Source organism: Ovis aries, chromosome 1, assembly GCF_016772045.2.
Source record: "Ovis aries strain OAR_USU_Benz2616 breed Rambouillet chromosome 1, ARS-UI_Ramb_v3.0, whole genome shotgun sequence".
Taxonomy (NCBI): domain Eukaryota; kingdom Metazoa; phylum Chordata; class Mammalia; order Artiodactyla; family Bovidae; genus Ovis; species Ovis aries.
The window spans coordinates 122,513,718-122,536,962 of NC_056054.1; the positions used below are offsets into that span (position 1 = coordinate 122,513,718).

General features: G+C 42.4%; 1 protein-coding gene across 20 annotated transcripts in view; it reads right to left on the reverse strand.

Moving 5' to 3' along the window:
- Positions 1–23,245, reverse strand: part of ITSN1 (intersectin 1) — a 251,652-nt gene that overhangs the window by 209,069 nt on the left and 19,338 nt on the right. For 3 of the 20 annotated variants that reach the window (XM_042229364.2, XM_060416090.1, XM_060416085.1), the window contains exon 2: positions 12,436–12,538. The exons of 16 other annotated variants lie outside the window; for them this stretch is intronic. The gene's annotated coding sequence lies outside the window, so the exon portion shown is untranslated. Of the gene's footprint in view, positions 1–8,290; positions 8,360–12,435; positions 12,539–23,245 lie in introns of those variants that run through there. One more of the 20 variants, XM_060416087.1, reaches the window with a different exon arrangement.

Sequence of the window (23,245 nt, forward strand, 5' to 3'; positions counted from 1 at the left end):
AACAAATTTATGGTTGCCGAGGGGAAGGTAGCTTGAGCAAGATGTGTACACACTGCTATATTTAAAATGAATAACAAACAATGACCTACTGTATACAGCACATGGGACTCTGCTCAGTGTTATGTGGCAGCCTGGATGGTATGGGGGTGGTGGTGGATACATGTATATGTACGGCTGAGTTCCTTCAGTGTTCACCTGAAACTATCACAACATTGTTAATTGGCTATACTTTAATACAAAATTTTAAAAAAAAAGAAAGGAAGAGTTACTGAATTTAATATAGTATCATTTAATATAGTATCACACATGATAAAAAAATAATTTTTTATTTTCATAAAGTGTATAATCACCAATAAAAACAACAGTAGTAAAACTTTACACCCCCAATGCTGTAACATGAAAACACGTGAGGCAAAAACAAAAGGTGATCTCTTTGAAACGAAATTACTGGTTGAAAGGTGGCGAGCAGTAACATAAAACACAACTGATATGAGTTTGTAATTAACAAGAGTAGACAGAAACTAAAATACTGACATTGTCACAGGACAACTGTTACAAAATCAACTGATATTTAGGGAGTAGCCACCTGGTACAGAGTATACAGTGAGGAGTTAAACAGGAAGTCCAGAAGTCATAAACTATACAACCATACAGATATAGATCAAGGAGAAGATATGTTTATATGTATGAACAACACACCTAGAACATAAATATTTACACAGTAAAGCTGTACAAATGCTTTGGCTTGAGATTCAGGAAGCACTCTTTTAAAAGGGTAAATATAAGATTATACAATCTCATAATCATCTTAATTATAGGATTAAAAATAATCTATGCTAAATAAATTTTTTTTGAATCTATGGTATGCAATTCAGTATGTAAAGAAAAAGTACTCTCAAGCAGGAAATGATTAAAATCAAGCTGTACTCATACCTGGCCTTCAGCCCAAAATGTCAGGAACCTTATCACCAATATACTTAGGAAGTGAATGCAACACTGACAGAAATGTTCAATTAAAACCTCCTCTTTCTTCAGAGTGAAGTCCAATCTTCTACGGAAGTCATCTTCAAACTTTTGTTAACCAAGAAAACTTTTTGTAAATGAAGCCTCACACCAGCTCGAGATTGAAAAGCTAGGCTGCTCTGATTCAAGTGTGAGTAAGTAAAGGCCACTAGACCATTCAGGTATAACCTAAATCAAATCCTTTACGATTATACAGTGGAAGTGACAAATAGATTCAAGGGATTAGATCCGATAGTGATGAACTATGGACAGAGTCGTGACATTGTATAGTAAGTAGGGATCAAGATCATCCCTAAGAAAAAGAAATGCAAAAAGGCAAAATGGTTGTCTGAGGAGGCCTTACAAATAGCTGAGAAAAAAAGAAGCTAAAGGCAAAGGTGAGAAGGAAAGATACACCCATATGAATGCAGAGTTTCAAACAATAGTAAGGACAGATATGAAAACCTCCCTCAGTGATCAATACAAAGAAATAGGGGAAAATAACAGAATGGGAAAGACAAGAGATCTCTTCAAGAAAATTAGAGATACCAAGGGAACATGTCATGCAAAGATGGGCAGAATAAAGGACAGAAATGTTATGGACCTAACAGAAGCAGAAGAAGTGGCAAGAATACACAGAAGAACTATACAAAAAAGATCTTCATGATCCAGATAACCACAATGGTGTGATTACTCACGTAGAGCCAGACATCTTGGAATGGGAAGTCAAGTGGGCCTTAGGAAGCATCACTACAAACAAAGCTAGTTAGTGGAGGTGATGGAATTCCAGCTGAGCTATTTCAAAACCTTAAAAATGATGCTGTGAAAGTGCTGCACTCAATATGTCAGCAAATTTGGAAAATTCAGCAGTGGCCACAGGACTGGAAAAGGTCAGTTTTCCTTCCAATCCCAAAGAAAGGCAATGCCAAAGAATGCTCAAACTACCGTACAATTGCACTCATCTTACATGCTAGCAAAGTAATGTCCAAAATTCTCAAAGCTAGGCTTCAACAGTATGTGAACCATGAACTTCCAGATGTTCAAGCTGGATTTAGAAAAGGCAGAGGAACCAGAGATCAAATTGCCAATATCCACTGGATCATCAAAAAAGCAAGAGTTCCAAAAAAACATCTACTTCTGCTTTACTGACTATGTCAAAGCCTTTGTGTGGATCACAATAAAGTGTGGAAAATTCTGAAAGAGATGGGAATACCAGACCACCTGACCTGCCTCCTGAGAAATCTGTATGCAGGTCAGGAAGCAAAAGTTAGAACTGGACATGGAACAACAGACTGGTTCCAATTTGGAAAAGGAGTTCGTCAAGGCTGTATATTGTCACCCTGCTTATTTAACTTCTATGCAGAGTACATCATGAGAAACACTGGACTGGAAGAAGCACAAGCTGGAATCAAGATTGCTGGGAGAAATATCAATAACCTCACATATGCAAACGACACCACCCTTATGGCAGAAAGTGAAGAACAACTAAAGAGCCCCTTTATGGAAGTGAAAGAGGAAAATGAAAAAGTTGGCTTAAAACTCAACATTCAGAAAACAAAGATCATGGTATCCTATCCAGTCCCATCACTTCATGGCAAATAGATGGGGAAACAATGGAAACAGTGAGAGACTTTATTTTAGGGGGCTCCAAAATTTCACTGCAGCCATGAAATTAAAAGATGCTTGCTCCTTAGAAGAAAAGCTATAACCAACCTAAACAGCATATTAAAAAGCAGAGACGTTACTTTGCCAACAAAGGTCCATCTAGTTAAAGCTATGGTTTTTCCAGTGGTCATGTATGGATGTGAGAGTTGGACTACAAAGAAAGCTACATGCAGAAGAACTGATGCTTTTGAACTGTGGTGTTGGAGAAGACACTTGAGAGTCCCCTGGACTACAAGGAGAGCAAACCAGTCTGTTCTAAAGGAAATCAATCCTGAATATTCATTGGAAAGACTGATGCTGAAGCTGAAACTTCAATACTTTGGCCACCGGATGCGAAGAGCTAACTCATGTGAAAAGACCCTGATGCTGGGAAAGACTGAAGACAGGAAGAGAAGAGGATGACAAAGGATGAGACGGTTGGATGGCATCACTGACTTGATGGACATGAGTTTGAGCAAGCTGCGGGAGTTGGTGATGGACAAGGAAGCCTGGTGTGCTGCAGTCCACAGGGTCACAAAGAGTTGGACGCAACTGAGCAACTGAACTGACTGACTGAAGGAAAGACCACAGGCTGGGAATGGATTCGCAAACAGCTACATCCCACAAGGAAGGAGCACCATTAGCCAGGCCCTAGGTGGGTTACAGTCCATGGGGTCACGAAGAGTCAGACAAGACTGAGCAACTTCACTTTCGCTTTTCACTTTCCTATACTAGAGAAGGAAATGGCAACCCACTCCAGTGTTCTTGCCTGGAGAATCCCAGGGACGGGAGAGCCTGGTGGGCTGCCGTCTATGGGGTCACACAGAGTCGGACACGACTGACGTGATTAGCAGCAGCAGCAGCAGGCCAAGCACAGGGCATTGGAAACAAAACAGAGTCTCTGACCCCAGGGAGCTTACACCGGAGAATGGGGAGTAAGCTAACAAGGAAAATAAAAAATATGACCATTTCACACATACAAAACCACTCCAAAGAAAATGAGGTAGGGGAACAAGGCAGATGATGCCTGGAGGTGGTATGTGGGATTTCTTTGTGTGCTTGGGTAGTCAAGGGGGACCTCTCTTAAAAGAACAGGGGTCGTTTCTGAGAAGGTTCAGTCAGTGCAAAGATCTGTGGAAGGAAAAGAACCTATCCAAGGAAGAGAAAGAGGCCAGTCCAGCTGGAGCAAAGGGGAGCAAAGGGAACCAAAGGAGTGTAGAAACAGAGGAAACTGGAAAGGCAACAGAGGCCAGAATACAAGCATCTCCTAAAGTGAGGCTTGGATTTAAGTGTAATGGGAAGGCTTTGAAAGGCTTTGAGCAAGGGAACAACTTGACCCGATTTACAGTGCAGAAGCTGCTGTGTGGAACAGATTCCACGCAGGCAGAATGGAATCAAGAAAACTAGGGAGGAGACCATGGCAGATATTCATCTGAGAGGCAGTGGTGGCCAGGAGTCACATTTTAACAGTGGAAACAAGAGGGATATATTTTAAACAGAAAGCCCACAGAAATTAACAATGGAATAGATATATACAGTACACAGAAGACAGAGGAATCAAGGAGAGCTTTGATGTTTCTGGGTGTATAACGGGGTGGATGAGGGCACCATTTACAAGACAGAAAGGTCTAGAGTGTACAGATTAGACTGGGGACAGCATCAGGAATTCTGTTTTTACAGATGGACAGTAGGCACATAAAAGATGCTCAACATTTCTATTTATTAAAGAAATGCAAATCAAAACCACAGTAAGGCACCACCTCACACCAATCAGAATGGCCATCATTTAAAAGTCTACAAATGACAAAAATGGAGAGGATATGGAGAAAAGGGAACCCTCCTACACTGTTGGTAAGAATGTAACTTGGTGCAGCTACTATGCCAAACAGTATGGAGGTTCCTTAAAAAACTAAAAATAGAGCTACCATATATCCAGCAATCCCACTCCTAGGCATTTATCTAGACAAAAAGATATTTGTACCCCAGTGCTCACAGCAACACTATGTACAATAGCCAAGACATGGAAACAACTCAAACATCCATCAGCAGAAGAATGAAAATGTGGTACCTTTATGCAGTGGACTATCACTCAGCCATAAGGAAGAATGAAATGCCGATTTGCAACAACATGGGTGCAACTAGAGATTACCACAGCAGGGAAGCCAGGAAGACAAATACCATATGATATTGTTTATACGGAGAATTTAGAATATGGCCCAAGAAGTTATCTACAAAACAGAAGCAGACTCACAGACATACAGAACAGACTTGCGGTTGCCAGGGGATGGAGGGAGGCAAGGATAGACTGGGAGTTTGGGATCAGCAGACGCAAACTATCATATATATGAGCAATTCAATCACTGTGCTGCACACCCGAAACAGACACTACAGTATACACCAGCTATGTCTCAGCAGAATGAAGCAAACACAGAAAAGAACTGTTCTGATCACGCTAATTTTAAAGAGCCTGTAATTAGGTGCCCAAGAAGACCTGCCCAGTAGGTGAAATCTATATATTCTTGGGAGAAGTTGGAGCTGGAAATATCCACATACCTCTCATACCTCTATTCCCATGTCAAACCCTTCAAGTCTTCTCTGAAATCCCAATGCCCCACAGAGCAGTGTGAAAACTCAGTGCTTACCTCCAACTGGCTAAACTAAATTTGCCTAATTTTGCACAGTGTGGCCAAAAAATTAAATGAGGAAAACGTAAAATGCATTTACCCACACTAGAATTTGTTGACAACAAAACAAATTACAGATAGGTTAAAGATTCTAATGGAAAAAAAAAAAAAGAAAGAAAGAAACCATGAAAGCATGCAAGAAGAAAATACAGGTTAATATTTACAAAATCTAAGTGAGAGAGGGCTTCCTTATTTGACCAAGGGCAGAAATTCTTAAAAGAAGAAAATAATGGTGGATTGAGGGGAGGGAGGTTTAAATACTTCTAGAAAAGAAAATATCACAAATCTTAAAAGCAAATGAAAAATTGGGAATAAGGAAATATCCTTACACATTTATATAAGGAGCTCACACAAATTAACAAAAAATGATTAACTCCAAAAGGAAAACATGACAAGGAAAAGAGAAAATTCAAAAGAGAAGAAATATAAGTGAACAATTAACACATGGAAAAAAAGTACTAAACTTATCAGTAGAAGGAATTAAAATAAGGAGACAGTATTTGTCACCTATCAAGCTTATAAATATTAAAATGGCAGTGAGTGTAGACTTGGAGTCTGACAGTAATTACTAAACTCTTTGTGAAGACAATTTGGTAATGTATCAAGTGAAGTGAAGTGAAGTCACTCAGTCATGTCTAACTGTTTGCAACCCCATGGACTGTAGCCTACCAGGCTCCTCTGTTCATGGAATTTTTCAGGCAAGAATACTGGAGTGAGTTGCCATTTCCTTCTCCAGGCGATCTTCCCAACCCAGGGATTGAACCTGGGTTTCCTGCATTGCAGGCAGATGCTTTACCATCTGAGTCACCAGGGACATCTTAGATTTCACATGCTCTTTGACCTACCAATTCCACTTCAGGGAATTCATCCAAAAGGCAGGGGTATTGGAGGGTTGATGGGAAAGATTTAGGCACAAATTATATTTATAAGATGCTTCAGAATCACATCTAATGACATGAAAAGACATTGCACCTTAAAATAAGGGTTTTAAAATCATAACAGAGAAGGCAATGGCACCCCACTCCAGTACTCTTGCCTGGAAAATCCCATGGGCGGAGGAGCCTGATAGGCTGCAGTCCATGGGGTCGCTAAGAGTCAGACACGACTGAGCGACTTTATTCACTTTTCATTTTCATGCATTGGAGGAAGAAATGGCAACCCACTCCAGTGCTCTTGCCTGGGCCGCCGTCTATGGGGTCGCACAGAGTCGAACACGACTGAAGTGACTTAGCAGTAGCAGTAAATCCTATGGTCAGAATAATACAAAGCAATAAGAATATTCATATAAAGAGATCACTAACAATAAATTATAGGAAATTAACACTGGTTGTGTCTAGAAAAAAATAACTGCTCTTTACGATCTTTTTCTTTCATTACAACGAGCATACAGCATTTAAAAATAAAAACTTCGTTTGGAGGGAAAACAAAACTAAAAATCCTTTGCATAAAAGATAAATTGAATAAAAACTAGCAAAAAATTAATAGGAGATCATTTCAAGTGATAGAATTGGGGAAAATTTTCATCCCTTCTAGAATAGAAAATTCTCTATATTTACATACACTCCATTATAAACATGCACTACTCTTATTTTTTTTTAAAGGTAAAAGAAACTTACAGATGGTTTACCAATCTTTTGTTACCTGAAGGTGAATGACTGTTACAATGATCACACCGTATTTTAGCAGGTTTATGCCCTCTTCTTCATGGACCAAACCCAGTTTTTCTTTATAATTCCAACTAGCTTAGAGGGCACAAAGGGGTTCTCCTGAAATATGAAATACACTGCATCTCTTACCTCCTTCCCAGTTATAACCTTTAGTGGACTTTAACGCTTCAGCTCCATGGCTCCCAAAGTCTGGTCCTAGACCTGCAGCCCCAGCATAAACAGGGAGCTGGTAAATGCAGATTCGTAGGCCCCACATCAGACCCAGAGAACACGAAATAGGGTAGGGGCTTCCCTGGTGGCTCAGTGGTAAAGAACTGGAGGCATGGATCCAATCCCTGGGCCGGGAAGATCCCACATATCACGGAGCAACAAATCCCTGCGCCACATCTACTAAGCATGTGCTCTAGAGCCCACGTTCTGCGACTGCTGAAGCCCACACTCGAGAGCCCGTGAGCCGCAACCAGAGAAGCCACCACAATGAGAAGCCTGAGCTCAGCAATGAAGACACCGCACAGCCATAAAGACATACACTAAATTAAAACCAAACAGGCTAGGGCTCAGCAGTGTGCTTTATCAAGACCCTCCAGCTGACTGATGTGTGCCTGAGTTGGAGAATCACCGTTTCAGCCCATATAGCTTGGGCCTTCAGCATGCAGGAACAGTCTTGTGTGTGTTGCTTGCTCAGTGGATCAGCTGTCTCAGACTCTTTGACCTCACAGGCTGTAGCCCACCAGGTTCCTCTATCCACGGAAGTGTCTATGCAAGAGTACTGGAGTGGGTTGCCATTTCCTCCTCCAGGAGATCTTCCCAACCCAGGGATTGAACCTGAGTGTTCTGCATTGGCAGGCTGATTCTTTACCACCTGGGAAGCCCTCCAGAAACTCTCCCAAACACAGTCAAATCATTTTTCAAATTTACATCTTTCAGAATCTTAATGGTAACACATTAAATCATTCAAGAGGACTGAGCTGCTAGATCTGGAATCTTAACAGCTGGAAACAATATTTAAGAAAAATAAAAAGATAGCAAGGAAAGAAAACCATACCTGTAGAGACGCCTTAAAGGGAGCAGTGAGTCCTAGAGACATCACTTCGAGCCTTCGACAGCCTTTGAGGTAAACACACTAGGCTTCCTCAAGGAACACACTAAATTCAAACTCATTTAATTACACGTGTCAGTCAGGGCCTCACAATCAAACAACCAACCAGACTCCTGCATAATAACAACACTGAAGCCATACCTAGACATAAATACAATAATCAGGTGTGCCACAGATATGTGAAACATTGTTACCTGAGTTGACGGATGAGCCCCCTGGAGCACGATCTCCTGGCTTGAAATGCACTACTATCAATAGAGCTGCTTACCTGTGATGGAGGCACAACCAGGATAGAAATGAGACAACGTCTGACCACAGCCCAAGGAAGGACCAAGCTTTCTGCCACATTCATCAGTTCAGGGAGCCAGGTACTGAGCCAGTGCCAGAGAGAAAATGGTGTCTAAAATACCCTCCTGCCTTCCGGAGGCCTGCAGTCCACTTGGAGATTGGTAAACACCAGACTGCGGCCTCCACTCACCCTGGGACAGAAATGTCACATGCCTTATCTCTAATACTCGGCGTTAAGTCACTTGGTCAAGGCCACCCAACTCCCTGCAAGTCCACGCTCTATACAAGTCCACGTATAATGTCAGCACCAAAGGGATATGAGCATGTATGCACTATCGCATGCTACATGAGACTGTGCTAAGAACAGGCCTTTCCAGGTGGCGCTAGTGGTAAGAACCCACCTGCCAATGCAGGAGACGCAAGAGACGGAAGCTGTAAGAGACAGGAGACATGGGTTCGATCCCTGAGTCGGGAAGATCCCCTGGAGGAGGGCATGGCAACCCACTCCAGTATTCTTGCCTGGAGAATCCCATGGACAGAGGAGCCAGGTGGGCTACAGTCCGCAGGGTCGCAAAGAGTTGGACACAACTGAAGTAACTTAGCATGCACATGCCAAGAATAAAGCCAAAAATAAAAATGATTTTGTTGCTACTAAAAAGAGACATCTGAGTTCAGTAAAATCAAGTAGTGTCAAGCCAAGTAAAACACTTCATAAATGGTACTATTTTTGAATGGGAAAAATTACCCATAGAAGAACAACCAAGGGCAAGGCCAATATGGATCAAAATATCAACACTAATTATATTGAATGCAGAGATTATAGGCAATTATTGGCTCAATTTGAAATTCTTTCATAACACAAATTGTTTTTAAAAATGATCACCCAACATTAAAATAAAATGCTTTGGTATTTTTTTTAACCCAGCCAAGATTCCATTAATCAGCATTTCTCAATAAGTATGTTCCACTCCTCAGGAGACGTTCAGAAGGACGCGGGGGTATTTTTGGTTGTCACATTCACTGGGAGGCACCACTGACATTTAACAGGCTACTCAGAACAGTCTCATACAAGTAACCGTCCCAAGTGACTTGAATGTCTGTCTAGACATTCCTGTAGGAGGAGAAACCCATTTATAACTATCTGGGCCTAGAACCAAACTCCATTTTACGTATTAACACAAAAGACATTTTGCAAGTTTTTACTATGCATCCTAACCCTAGTAGGGTACTAGCAGTGTAAAATATTTTGATTTCTTCTTTAGAAAAAGTTGGGCAATACATTGAGAGATTTGAAAGTATGTATATGTTATTGATGAATTTAACTTGATGAAAAGAAACTTGTTGTTTAGGCACTAAGTCGTGTCCGACTCTTTGCGACCCCATGGACCCTTTCAGGCTCCTCTGTCCATGGGATTGCCCAGGCAAGAATACTGGAATGAGTTACTATTCCCCTCTCCAGGGGATATTCCTGACCCAGGGATCGAACTCCTGTCTCCTGCTTTGCAGGCAGATTCTTTAGCACTGAGTCACTTGGGGAGAATAAAGGAGGCATTACAAAAAGGGAACGCTGGGTCTGACAAGGTTCAGAGCTTGCTGTGATAACCCAGGGAATATGTACGCAGTGAGGAGAATCCAGCTGACTTCTATTAAACCAGACATAGAAGAGATCTCCAAAAAATGCAGAACAAGACCATCCTTCTCATTACAACTCTTTGTTGTGAGAAATAGGGTTATACTCATTAAAGAGTTATTTATGCTAACTTGGAATGATTTGAGTTTTAAATGAATAAAAGTGTTAGAAACAGGTAAATTTTCAGTTTCACTCTTAGTATCAATAAAGAGAACAACCATAAGCAAAAGCTCTTTGATAGCCTTCAGAACATTTTATGTGCATGCAGGGATTTAAGATGAAAATGTTTGAAAACTGTTGAGCTTATAGAAAAAGATAAGGAAGAAGGGCTTAGCTGGCTGGAGAGAGACCAGGTCACAGACCAGAGCAGTGGCTGGGTAGAGTGGGGAAACTTGGAGAACCAAACCAGATCAATAGGGCTGGATTACAAGTGTGTGAAAGGAGAGGGAGGGATTCCAGATGAGGCAGAAGCCTCGCTTCAGGCAGCTGAGAATACACTGCCAAGAGAGATTTTAACATCATAATCATAAACATTTTGTGTGTCATAAAAACAATTTTTCAGTAGAAAGTAAACCCACAAACATAAAAGTTTAAATAAAAAAAAATAAACAGCACAAAGAGCCCTTTTCCATGCATATGCAATAATAGTAGAAAATACCTTCTTTCCCTGCTTCTGATACATGTAAACAAACCAGAACGTTTGGACTCTAGTCACGAATCTGACTAAGCCCACCCCTGGGTATCAAGGGTGGACCCAGGCAGTGTCTGCCCCCCTCCCTCCCCTGGGCAGCATCTCCCCATCTCCACTCCTGCCAGATCTCCTTCAGTCCACCCACTATTTCTTTAAGGATTCAGTTTCAAAAGCCTTTTAAAGCAGAGATGTTCAAAGAAGCAGGAAGGAGGGACCACCTGCGGCCCCAAGGCAGGTTTCTGCAGGAACTCCTGGGCAGACTGGGCCTCTCACCGCCCCCCAAGGACTGTGCCGTCCCTCTCAGGGCACAGGACTGAGAACGGATATGGCCACGCAGCAAAGAAAGTCCCTTAAGGAAATGTCCAATCACGCCCAATTTTTAACACTCATGGAGCCTTCCCGTCACATGAATTGCCTGGAAGATCCTCAGCCCCACCCTACTTCCCACATCACCCCGGTGTGGACACTGGACCTAAAAAGGGATCTCGGACAACAGGACTGAGAGTAGGGAAGAGAAAATGGAAGGAGGTGGGAGGACACACCCTTGAGTCCCCCCGGAAATCTCTTGGCCACATTCCCCTCCTAGCCTGGGGCAGGAGGCCTGGATTATTCTGCCTCTCCCAGCCCCAGTGATGACAAGCCTGGAGGACTCCCAGCAAGGTAGGTGACATTCTCAGAAGCCAAGGGCTTTTATTTTATTTGAATCCCAAGGACCCCTACCACCACTCATAGCTATACTGCCTATTTCCAAGTTTCTTTTTCAAAGGTTTCCTAGGGATTCCCTAGTGGCTCAGACAGTAAAGCGTCTGCCTGCAATGCAAGAGACCTGGGCTCAATCCCGGGGTTGGGAAGATCCCCTGGAGAAAGAAATGGCAATCCATTCCAGTACTCTTGCCTGGAAAATCCCATGGATGGAGGAGCCTGGTAGGCTACAGTCCATGTGGTCACAAAGAGTCAGATACGACTGAGCGACTTCACTTTCACTAAGGACCCCTACCACCACTAACAGCTATACCACCTATTTCCAAGTTTCTTTTTCAAAGGTTATCTTTAACACCCTCCCCCACCACAATCCTTTCTCTCATTTCTAGCTGGTAGTAAAAAGCCTCAGAATAATTCAAATGGGAGTAAATGCAGGATTCCATGACAGAGATTAGGAGAACACTGTGAAAAATCTTAAGTTATTCCAAAGAACTGCAGAAAAGGGGAGAGATGCCCCCAGAAGCCACAAGCGGAGGCAATCCCTAGGAAGGAAACATCCCGCTAGATAACTGGACCAGGCACGTTAAGGGGAGAAAGGATACCTGCATACAGATGGCTGAGTCCCTTTGCTGTTCACCTGAAACTATCACAACACTGTCAATCAGTTATACCCCAATATCAAATAAAAAGTAAAAAAAAAAAACAAACAAACTGGACCAGAGGCATCCTGGGGCAAGGAGTCTGGCCCCCTACAGCTCCCCATCCTCCGATCCTTGCTCCCCACATCTCAGCAAACCACACCTTTGCTGGAGCCTCTGCCCAAGGCTTCCCCCCAACCCTACTACCGCCCTCATACAGTACTACTATAAGGGAGAAGCGTGGGCAGGCCTTCCAAGTGGGAAGTGTCTATGTATATTTCCAGATAGCTATTATTATACAGTATGCACACACAGACGTAGTATACAGTGCCAACAGTGCAGATTCTGGAGTCAGACTGCATAGGTCCTAATACAAGATCAGCCACTTACCAGTTGTGGGCTCATAGGTGAGTTACTTCACCATTATAACGACTTTCTCTGCAGAAAGCAGGGAGGATGAGACGAGTTTTCACATGGGGAAACACCTAGAACACTGCCAACACATAGCAGGCACTCAGTAAACATCAGCTGTGACGATGCTTCAAATACTTTATGTGTTCTAGAAGTTTGGGGGAACTGATTATAGCAATGTTAACCAACATATCCAGTATCATTCTGATGGTAAAATGCATTCAAATTTAAAAACCACAGACTTAACCAATAATCGAGAAGCTTTTCCTAAACTGTAGACTTGAAGTGTCCCAAAAAGAAAGCCCTAGTTCCAAATCTAATAACCTCCGAGCAATAAGGATGTAAAACAACCACTACCACCAAAAAAAAAAAAAAAATCATCTGGCTTACAACTGTTTTCCCTCTATTTTCAAAAATGTATAACACAGGCACTTTATACAATTTTTTTTTATAAGTAGTATGTAACATTTTTGCTAAGATACTGATTCACTCACGTTCTGGCCTCAGGGCTCTTTTTACTTTTCTTTTTTTTGAGATTTTTTTGGTCACTCCACACAGCATGTGCCTGACCAGGGATCAAACCCATGCCCCTGCATTGGAAGGGCAGAGTATTAACCACTGGGCCACCACTTAAAAAACTGAGGAAACAAAGAGCTCACCTTAGAAAATCTAAGAAATAGACATATATAAGCATATAAACCATTAGCCATTAAAGGAACGACGTCATCAAGTGCATATAGCTACTGGAAAACTACACTGAACACGTGAAGAATGAGAGTAAAAAAGGGAAATCGAAACCTTAACTATCATTACAAAATTAATCTGAACTTGCAGACCCTCTGAAAGGGTCTCAAGGATCCCCAGAGCATCCAGACTCCACTTTGAGAAGCCCTACACTAAGGAAGGAATGAGTATCAGAAGTCTCATCGCTTTCATTTTCTACCTTTTTTTTAGCTCTACAAGAGAATAATTATGGTACATTTCACTGAACTATATATGCAATGAAAATGATCACATCCTAAAATCACCAAAAAAATCGTTCAATATTCTGACAAAATTGCCACTAGGTAAACTAAAATGCTATTTGTTTTCCTTTTTTAAAAACAGAAAACTTACCATTTAAATCATCTTAAAATGGACAATTCACTGACATGTAATACATTCACAATGTTGTGCACCAACACTTGGTTCTAGAACATTCATCATCTCCGAAAGGAACCCCATATCCAGCCCCTAGCAACAATCAACACAAACCTGCTTTCAGGAGATTTGCTGATTCTGAGAATTTCATACAAATGGATCTTGTGGTCCACGCATGGCCTTTTCTGTCTGGCTTCTTTCACTTGACATGTTTTCAAAGTTCATTCATTTGTGGCAGGCACCATTCACTCCGCTTTACAGCTGAATAATATTCCATTATATGAATATGCATTTTGTTTGTCCACTGACAGACAAAAGTTGATGGACGTATTTCCACCTTTTGACTGCTGTTAATAGTGCTGCTATAAAGTTTTCAGGTACGTTTTAGTGTAAACACCTGTTTTCAATTCCTTTGGGTCTTTTCATACCTAGGAATGGAATTGCTAGGCCATGTGACTGTGTATTTAGCTTACCAAGGAAGAGCAGTAGCACAATTTTACACACCTACTAGCAATTCCAATTTTTTCACATCCTTGACAAAGGTCTATTTTCTGTTACTGTTGCTTTTTAACAGCCATTCTAATGAGAGTGAAGTGGCATCTCATGCTTTAGATTCCCATTTCCTCTAAACACACTGAACATTTCCTCATGTGCTTGTTGGGCATCTTTGCAGAAATGCCTAGGCACATCTCTTGCCCATTTTTAAAATGAGGTTATTTCTTTTTTTTCTAGGATTTTAAGAGTTCTTATTTGTCAGTAGATGAAAGCACTTTAAACCTACCAGGTTTAAGAGGTCCTTTCCTCTCTACCAGGCTTAAGACAAATGCCAACCTTCCAGATGATGAAAGAGCAACTGAGAAGTTACAAGAGGTCACAGAATCAATTGTCAATAATACTATATAATGCCTTCATTTACGTCTTAAAATGTGAGTCCAGGATTGGATCACAGATGATGATAAAATAATAACAGTCATTTTTCAAAAAGTGCTTTTTAGTGAGACACCATCCCAAGTGCTTTAACACCCTCACAGCAACCCCACAAGGTAAGAACCGTGACCTACCTCATTTTATAAATGAGGAAATAAGTACAGAAAAGTTAAATAGCTGGCTTATGGTCATACAATCAGTAGCTGGGGCAGGCTGCCTTCAGAATTTGTGCTCTTAATCCCTTTGCTATACTGCCTCTCAACCATGAAATAACATGCCTTGCCTGAATGCCTAACTGAAGACTTTTTTAGAAGCTACTGCTGCTGCTGCTGCTGCTGAGTCGCTTCAGTCTTGTCCGACTCTGTGAGACCCCACAGACGGCAGCCCACCAGGCTCCCCCGAGCTACTAGTAGCTACATTTTTGATCTGTCACTTTCAAGTTCTAACCTCCACTGCCTGCAAAAATCTTAGCTCCAGAATTCTTTAATTGGGTTTAGGGAATGTCACAAAGAAGGAAGCCGAAAGCCAGAAGGGTCAATGTCATTTTATCATTCCAATTTAGATCTTTTCTAAGATTTTTTAATCTGACAAAGCCTATTCATAGGATAAATGTGCCAACAGACTATTTCCAAGAGCATCTGGCCAGCATCTTGACCACGATTATCAGAGGTTTCAGTTACTACAAAGCCAGGGCTGAAAGGTCCATCTAACTCAAACCCATAATTTGCAGTATAATTATATAGCAGTAAATGGGTTTGTAAACTGAATCTCGAACTTGAGAAGAAATCAAAAAGGTAATATGTTTCATAATAAAATCAATATGTATACAATGCCATAGTTAACAGATTTCATATTCTGAGCAATAATTACAGGCATCACTGACTGATACTTCCAGCATTGCTGCAACTGCCTGGATTTATGGGACCTCAGAATTTGAAGGAACTTTATGGCATATCTAAAATAATCCATCACGAACAATTCCTGTTTCCTCTAGAATTAAAAGCTGGACTAAAGCCCTGAAGTGTGCCTATCTGATAAATGGTCCTATCATAATGTTACTCTCCTGTTTACGTCTGTGGTAACGCAAGAATTTTTTAAGTTCAGCTACCCGATATGCCATTTGTAAATATTTTCATGACTACAAAGGGTAGTAAATGTGAGGTTCTGTTTTCTCATCTGCAACATAGGTATTTACCATCTATTTATCACTCAAAGATGGAGAAGCTCTATACAGTAAACAAAAGCAAGACCAGGAGCTGACTGTGGCTCAGATCATGAACTCCTTATTGCCAAATTCAGACTCAAATTGAAAGTAGGGAAAACCGCTAGACCATTCAGGTATGACCTAAATCAAATCCCTTATGATTATACAGTGGAAGTGAGAAATAGATTTAAGGGCCTAGATCTGATAGATAAGAGTGCCTGATGAACTATGGACTGAGGTTCGTGACATTGTACAGGAGACAGGGATCAAGACCATCCCCATGGAAAAGAAATGCAAAAAAGCAAAATGGCTGTCTGGGGAGGCCTTACAAATAGCTGTGAAAAGAAGAGAAGCGAAAAGCAAAGGAGAAAAGGAAAGATATAAGCATTTGATTACAGAGTTCCAAAGAGTAGCAAGAAGAGATAGGAAAGCCTTCCTCAGCGATCAATGCAAAGAAATAGAGGAAAACAACAGAATGGGAAAGACTAGAGCTCTCTTCAAGAAAATTAGAGATACCAAGGGAACATTTCATGCAAAGATAGGCTCGATTAAGGACAGAAATGGTATGGACCTAACAGAAGCAGACAAAATTAAGAAGAGGCGGCAAGAATACATGGAAGAACTGTACAAAAAAGATCTTCACTGGCAAAACCAATACAGTATTGTAAAGTAAAATAAAGTAAAAATAAAAATTTAATTAAAAAAAAAAAGATCTTCACGACCCAGATAATCATGATGATGTGATCACTAATCTAGAGCCAGACATCTTGGAATGTGAAGCCTAGTGGGCCTTAGAAAGCATCGCTACGAATAAACCTAGTGGCGGTGATGGAATTCCAGTTGAGCTGTTTCAAATCCTGAAAGATGATGCTGTGAAAGTGCCCCACTCAGTATGCCAGCAAATTTGGAAAACTCAGCAGTGGCCACAGGACTGGAAAAGGTCAGTTTTCATTTGAATTCCAAAGAAAGGCAATGCCAAAGAATGCTCAAACTACCACACAATTGCACTCATCTCACATGCTAGTAAAGTAATGCTCAAAATTCTCCAAGCCAGGCTTCAGCAATATGTGAACCGTGAACTCCCTAATGTTCAAGCTGGTTTCAGAAAAGGCAGAGGAACCAGAGATCAAACTGCCAACATCCACTGGATCATGGAAAAAGCAAGAGAGTTCCAGAAAGACATCTATTTCTGCTTCATTGACTATGCCAAAGCGTTTGACTGTGTGGATCACAATAAACTGTGGAAAATTCTGAAAGAGATGGGAATACAAGACCACCTGACCTGCCTCTTGAGAAATCTGTATGCAGGTCAGGAAGCAACAGTTAGAACTGGACATGGAACAACAGACTGGTTCCAAATAGGAAAAGGAGTACATCAAGGCTGTATATTGTCACCCTACTTATTTAACTTCTATGCAGAGTACATCATGAGAAACGCTGGACTGGAAGAAACACAAGCGGGAATCAAGATTGACGGGAGAAATATCAATAACCTCAGATATGCAGATGACACCACCCTTATGGCAGAAAGTGAAGAGGAACTAAAAAGCCTCTTGATGAAAGTGAAAGAGGAGAGTGAAAAAGTTGGCTTAAAGCTCAACATTCAGAAAACGAAGATCATGGCATCTGGTCCCATCACTTCATGGCAAATAGATGAGGAAACAGTGGAAACAGTGTCAGACTTTATTTTTGGGGGCTCCAAAATCACTGCAGATGGTGACTGCAGCCATGAAATTAAAAGACGCTTACTCCTTGGAAGAAAAGTTATGACCAACCTAGATAATATATTCAAAAGCAGAGACATTACTTTGTTGACTAAGGTCCGTCTAGTCAAGGCTATGGTTTTTCCTGTGGTCATGTATGGACGTGAGAGTTAGACTGTGAAGAAGGCTGAGAGCTGAAGAATTGATGTGTTTGAACTGTGGTGTTGGAGAAGACTCTTGAGAGTCCCTTGGACTGCAAGGAGATCCAACCAGTCCATCCTGAAGGAGATCAACCCTGGGATTTCTTTGGAAGGAATGATGCTAAAGCTGAAACTCCAGTCCTTTGGCCACCTCATGAGAAGATTTGACTCATTGGAAAAGACTCTGATGCTGGAAGGGATTGGGGGCAGGAGAAGAAGGGGACGACAGAGGATGAGATGGCATCCAGAGGATGCTGGATGGCATCACGGACTCAATGGATGTCTGAGTGAACTCCGGGAGTTGGTGATGGACAGGGAGGCCTGGCGTGCTGTGTGATTCATGGGGTCGCAAAGAGTCAGACATGACTGAGCGACTGAACTGAACTGAACCACTCATCTCACTGAAGGGCTTCGTGGCTCAGCTGGTAAAGAATCCACCTGCAGTGTAGGAGACCTGGGTTTGATCTCTGGGTTGGGAAGATCCTCTGGAGAATGGAAAGGCTACCCACTCCAGTATTCTGGCCTGAAGAATTCCATGGACTGTATAGTCCATGTGGTTACAAAGAGTAGGACACGACCAAGTGACTTTCACTTCATTTTCACAGTATGGTGGGAAACAGATTTTAGATGGGATATGTGAAAGTGCCTAGGAAAATCCCAGAGCAGGAACAGGTGCTCAGTAAACATTCCTCTGTGTGTGTGTGTGTGTGTGTGTGTGTGTGTGTGTGAGCGCGTGCGCACATGGGCACATGGCGGGTGGGGGGGGGGGGCAGTTGTTAATGGGTGTGTGCATCAGAGGTGGGGCAGGGATGGGTGTGGGTCAGATCACCAGAAGTCTTCCAAAGCAAACTAGCATACTTTACATAAGCTAAGCACAACTCAGATAACTTATCTAAAGATCACTTATCTGATGACTTAGCTGTGGTTCAGTTAGTTCAGTTCAGTCGCTAAGTTGTGTCCCCACGGACTGCAGCACGCCAGGCTTCCTGGTCCTTCACCATTTCCCTGAGCTTGCTCCAATTCATATCAACTGAGTTGGTGAGGCCATCCAACCATCTCATCCTCTGTTGTCCCCCTCTCCTCCTAAACTTAGCTGTATATAACCTGAAATCTAGATGATGGCAAAAGATCTTACCTTTTAACAATGAGGAAAATGGTGATCATTTGTGTAGTTATTAAAGGAAGTCAGATTATTCTTTGGGCAGGCCAGTCTATACCATTTCTGATAGAGCAGAAGACACTAAACAAGTATCTCACCACCTGGTTACTCAAATGTTTCTCTGAATTAGGGCTAAGAAGGTTCAACATGCAAAACAGCAAGCATGAACAAAGCTTAAATCACAGGAGGGATGTTTTCTTGTTACGATGGCATTGTGAAGAACTGTAAATCCAAGGCGCCCCTGGTGGCTCAGTGGTGAAGGATGCAGGGCACATGGGTTCGATTCCTGCTCCAGGAGGACCCCACATGCTGCTGGCAGCCCCGGGCCCACAGCTCCTGAGCCTGTGCTCTAGAGTGCGTGCTCCACAGGAGAAGCCACCGCCACGAGGAGTCGACACACAACTAGAGCAACCCCGAGCTGCAACTAGAGAAAGCCTATATGCAGCAACGCAGCACAGCCCCAGATAAAGTTTAAAAATAGCCTACACCAAAAAAAAAGTCTTAAAAAAATTGTAAATCGAGGGATCTAGGAAATAGATGGAAAGAGATAGTCGAAAGTTGGAAAGTGGGGTGGGAAGCGGAAGGAAGATGACTAATAGCTGGGGTAGGACCTTCTACTTCTGGGAGACCCAGCAAGCCCAGAAGGATATCAACCACACTGAGGGAGGCAGAGGGCAAAGGAACTTTCTGGGTTGGGGGAAATGAAGTGTCAAGGCAAGTGCCTGTGACAAAAGGACCACTTTGTGAGATGCAGGTGGCCAGAGTCAGGGAAGGTGAGGTATAGCTGGAGAAAAGGAAAAAATCAGGAAAATCAGCAGGGACAGAGCACAGAGCGCTCTTTAGACCATGCATAAAGGTTCAGACTTCATCCTGTGAGGTAGCAATTGGTGTGGTCTGGAGTTTCCAAGCCCCTTTGAGGGATTCAGGTCGAGATCATCATAGCATTCAGACATCTCTTTCCCTTTTCACCATATTTACACTCCACTGATACCGATGACAGCACCTCAACAGAGGCACTGAACTGAACTAGCGGGCACTGTATTCTTTACCCCCATGCACTCACATTTAAATAAATTAATTTTCAAAAAAATTTAAAGAATTTCACGTCAGAATATCCCTGATGAGTTATTAAAAACATTATTATATTAAACGCTGGTCCTTGAGTACACATGTTTAATGCCAGTGCAAATAAAGGGCAGGTGTCAGGAAGCATTTCTTTTATTTCTGTACCTTGTGGAATGTTCAGCCTCCCGCCCAAGGACTGAACCACAGCCCCTGGCAGTGAAAGCAGAGTCCTAACCCTTGGATCTCCAGGGAATTCCCACGAAGCGCTTCTACAGCACACCAAGAAACACACTTGTGCAAATAAGTTACAAGCTGAACCGGCCACTGTTTTCTATGGAACACAATGTTTACTTAGCAGAATGACAACAGGAAAACTGCGGTTATTCACGCTTGAGTACTTGGCAGATAGTTTCTCAAAAATGAGAGCTTTGCGGATGACTCAGTGGTAGAGGATCCTTGTGCCAATGCAGGAGATACCGATTTGATCCCTGGGTTGGGAAGATCCCCTGGAGAAGGAAATGGCAACCCGCCAGTATTCTTGCCTGGGAAATTCTACGGATAGCGGAGCCTGGAGGGCTCCAGTCCACAGGGCCGCAGAGTCGGGCGAGACTGAGCGCGTCCTGTGCGTGTGTGTTCTCAGAATGAAGTGCGCCTGCCGCTTCAAGAAAAATAACTGGCAGTATTCGATGCTGATGATGAAAGTTAAGCTGTGCATAAAAATTTAAAACTTGGAAAACAAGTATCTGCCATTGTGAGTTAGACTGCTTTCCCCAATTTAGAGAACTTTCTAATAAGATGGGCAGTAAACAAGTGGGTTTTCATTATATTGGTTAATGAAACATTGAAGATCCATATTACTCAGTGAAGCAATATTTTCCAAATGACCAACACATGATGGTACAAAATCACAGAGGAGGAAAATATCCATTCAAATTGCAAGATAGATCAACAGATTTTATTGTAACAAAATATGAAGAGTTTACTAACATAACTTCAGATTCCACACAACCACTAACCCTTTAAAAACCACCATTGCTAAATTTTGGTATAGTATCAAAGAATAACCACAGTTTTCTGGAAGTGACATTAAAAGACTCCTGCTTTCCCCAACTGTGTATCTATGTTAAGACCAGAGTTTTGTCAACTACCTCAATCAAAACATTTCGCAACATTCCACTACTGAGCAGATATGAGAAGCCAGCTGTCTTCTATTAAGTGAAACATTAAAGAGATTTTTTACGTTAAGTGTATAATGGATTTATGACAGATATTTTCAGTAAGTAAATTAGTATTTTTAACATTCTCAGTTTTAATCACTGACCTGACAAAGAAGGATAAAACTCATGTAAAGAAAAGCTCCTTAGGGTCTTCAGTAACTTTTAAGAGTATACAAGAGTATTTGTTGTTCAGTTGCTAAGTCATGTCTGACTCTTCGTGACCCCATGCACTGCAGCATGCCAGGCTTCCCTGTCCTTCACTATCTCCCAGAGTTTGCTCAAACTCATGTCCATTTAGTCAGTGATGCCATCCAACCATCTCATCCTGTCGCCCTTTTCTCCTGCCCTGAATCTTTGCCAGCATCAGGGTATATAAAAGTATACATCCCACTATACTACAGCACAAGTTTGAAACCCATCCCTGTAAGAGGTGAAAGCCCAGGGGAAGATTTCATCACGAAGCAGCACTGGACCACAACACACTTCTCCGGCAGCCTCGTGCAGGTGAGACCCAGTGGATAAGGGAAGCCAGACCAGTCAGAAAGCGGCAGGCAGTAAAAGCAAAGCAGAGCGGGGAAGAATGCTAACGGCCAGGACTGAGACAACAGCAGAAACATGAGAGAAAAGGGTAAGTTCAAAAGATACTGCAAAGGCAGAATCAACAAAATCTAGCAACTTCAGAAGCAGAGAGAGACGTGGCTGCTGCTTACATGGCTGGATTGTAACTGACTATCCACCTGTCTGGCTTAGGGATAGGTACTAACTCTACACCAAATACAGTCAACCCTCCGCATCCATGGGACCCTGGATTCAACCACCCTTAGATGGAAAATTTCCAGAGAATTCCAAGAAGCAAAATTCAAATTTGCTGAACACCAACTATTTGCGTAGCATTTATACTGTATTACATGCAGGCATGCCTCTGGCTAAGTCATGTCCAACTCTTTTGCAATCCCACGGACTGCAGCTCACCAGGTTCCCCTGTCCGTGGGATTCTCTGGGCAAGAATGCTGGAGTGGGTTGCCATGCCCTCCTCCAGAGGATCTTCCTGACCCAGGGATCGAACCTGTTTCTTTTACATCTCCTGCATCGGCAGGCAAACTCTTTACCACTGCACCATCTGGGAAGCCCTTGTATTAGGTATTAAAAGTAAACTGGAGATGATGTGAAGTATACAGGAGGTCGTGCATAGGTTATATGCAAACACTACGCATTTCATATGAAAGACTTGACTATCCAGGAATTCTGGTATCTGTGCAGGACCCTGAAACCAATTCCACCACCTGCAGATACTGAGGACAACTGTATAGATATCTACAGACACTGTAGCCTGGATATGTGTTCTAATGACACCTCTCTAACACCAGCTGGGTTTCATACAATTCAATTTAGGCAGACCCCGCAGATTCCCTAGAGGCTCAGGTGGTAGAGAATCTGCCTGCAATATGGGAGACCCAGGTGTGATCCATGGGTTGTGAAGATGCCCTGGAGAAGGAAATGGCAATCCACTCCAGTATTCTTGCCTGGAGAATCCCATGGACAGAGAACCTGGCGGGCTGCGGTCTGTGGAGTCACAAAGAGTGGGACACGACTGAGCAAGTAGCACTTCCCACAGATAAGGGCTCAGTCCCACCCCAGATGCCCAAGGCTTAAGGATCCCCAAGCTACCAGCATTTCCGCCAGGCAAGTTACAAGTTCACAGGGTCCCACAACCATACCCAGCCCTGTTTCCCCAGGTTCGGTAATTCACAACTCACACGACTGAGGAAATTGCCATACTGGTGATTACAGTTTCATTATAAAGGATATAACTCAGAAACAACCACTTGGGCTAAGAGGGCAGAGCGTGGGGGAAGGGAGGTGCAGAGACTCCACACCCTCTCCTCCTCCATGGAACACAGTGTCCATGTTCCCAGCTCAGTGTTCTCCAAACCAGAAGCTCCCTGAACCTCATCATTCTAAGAGATCTGGATGGGACTCCATCGCACAGGCATGACTGACTCAACAACTGGCCATGAGACGGAACTCAGTCTCCAGTTTGTCCCTTCCTCTTGCTCGGAGGTGGTGGTGGTAGTGGTGAGCTGAAAGGCACTTCATTAACACAAATTAGGGTTAAGGTCCAAAAAGTTTATTTTTAAGATTTTTTTTTTTTCTACATGGGCCATTTTTTCAAA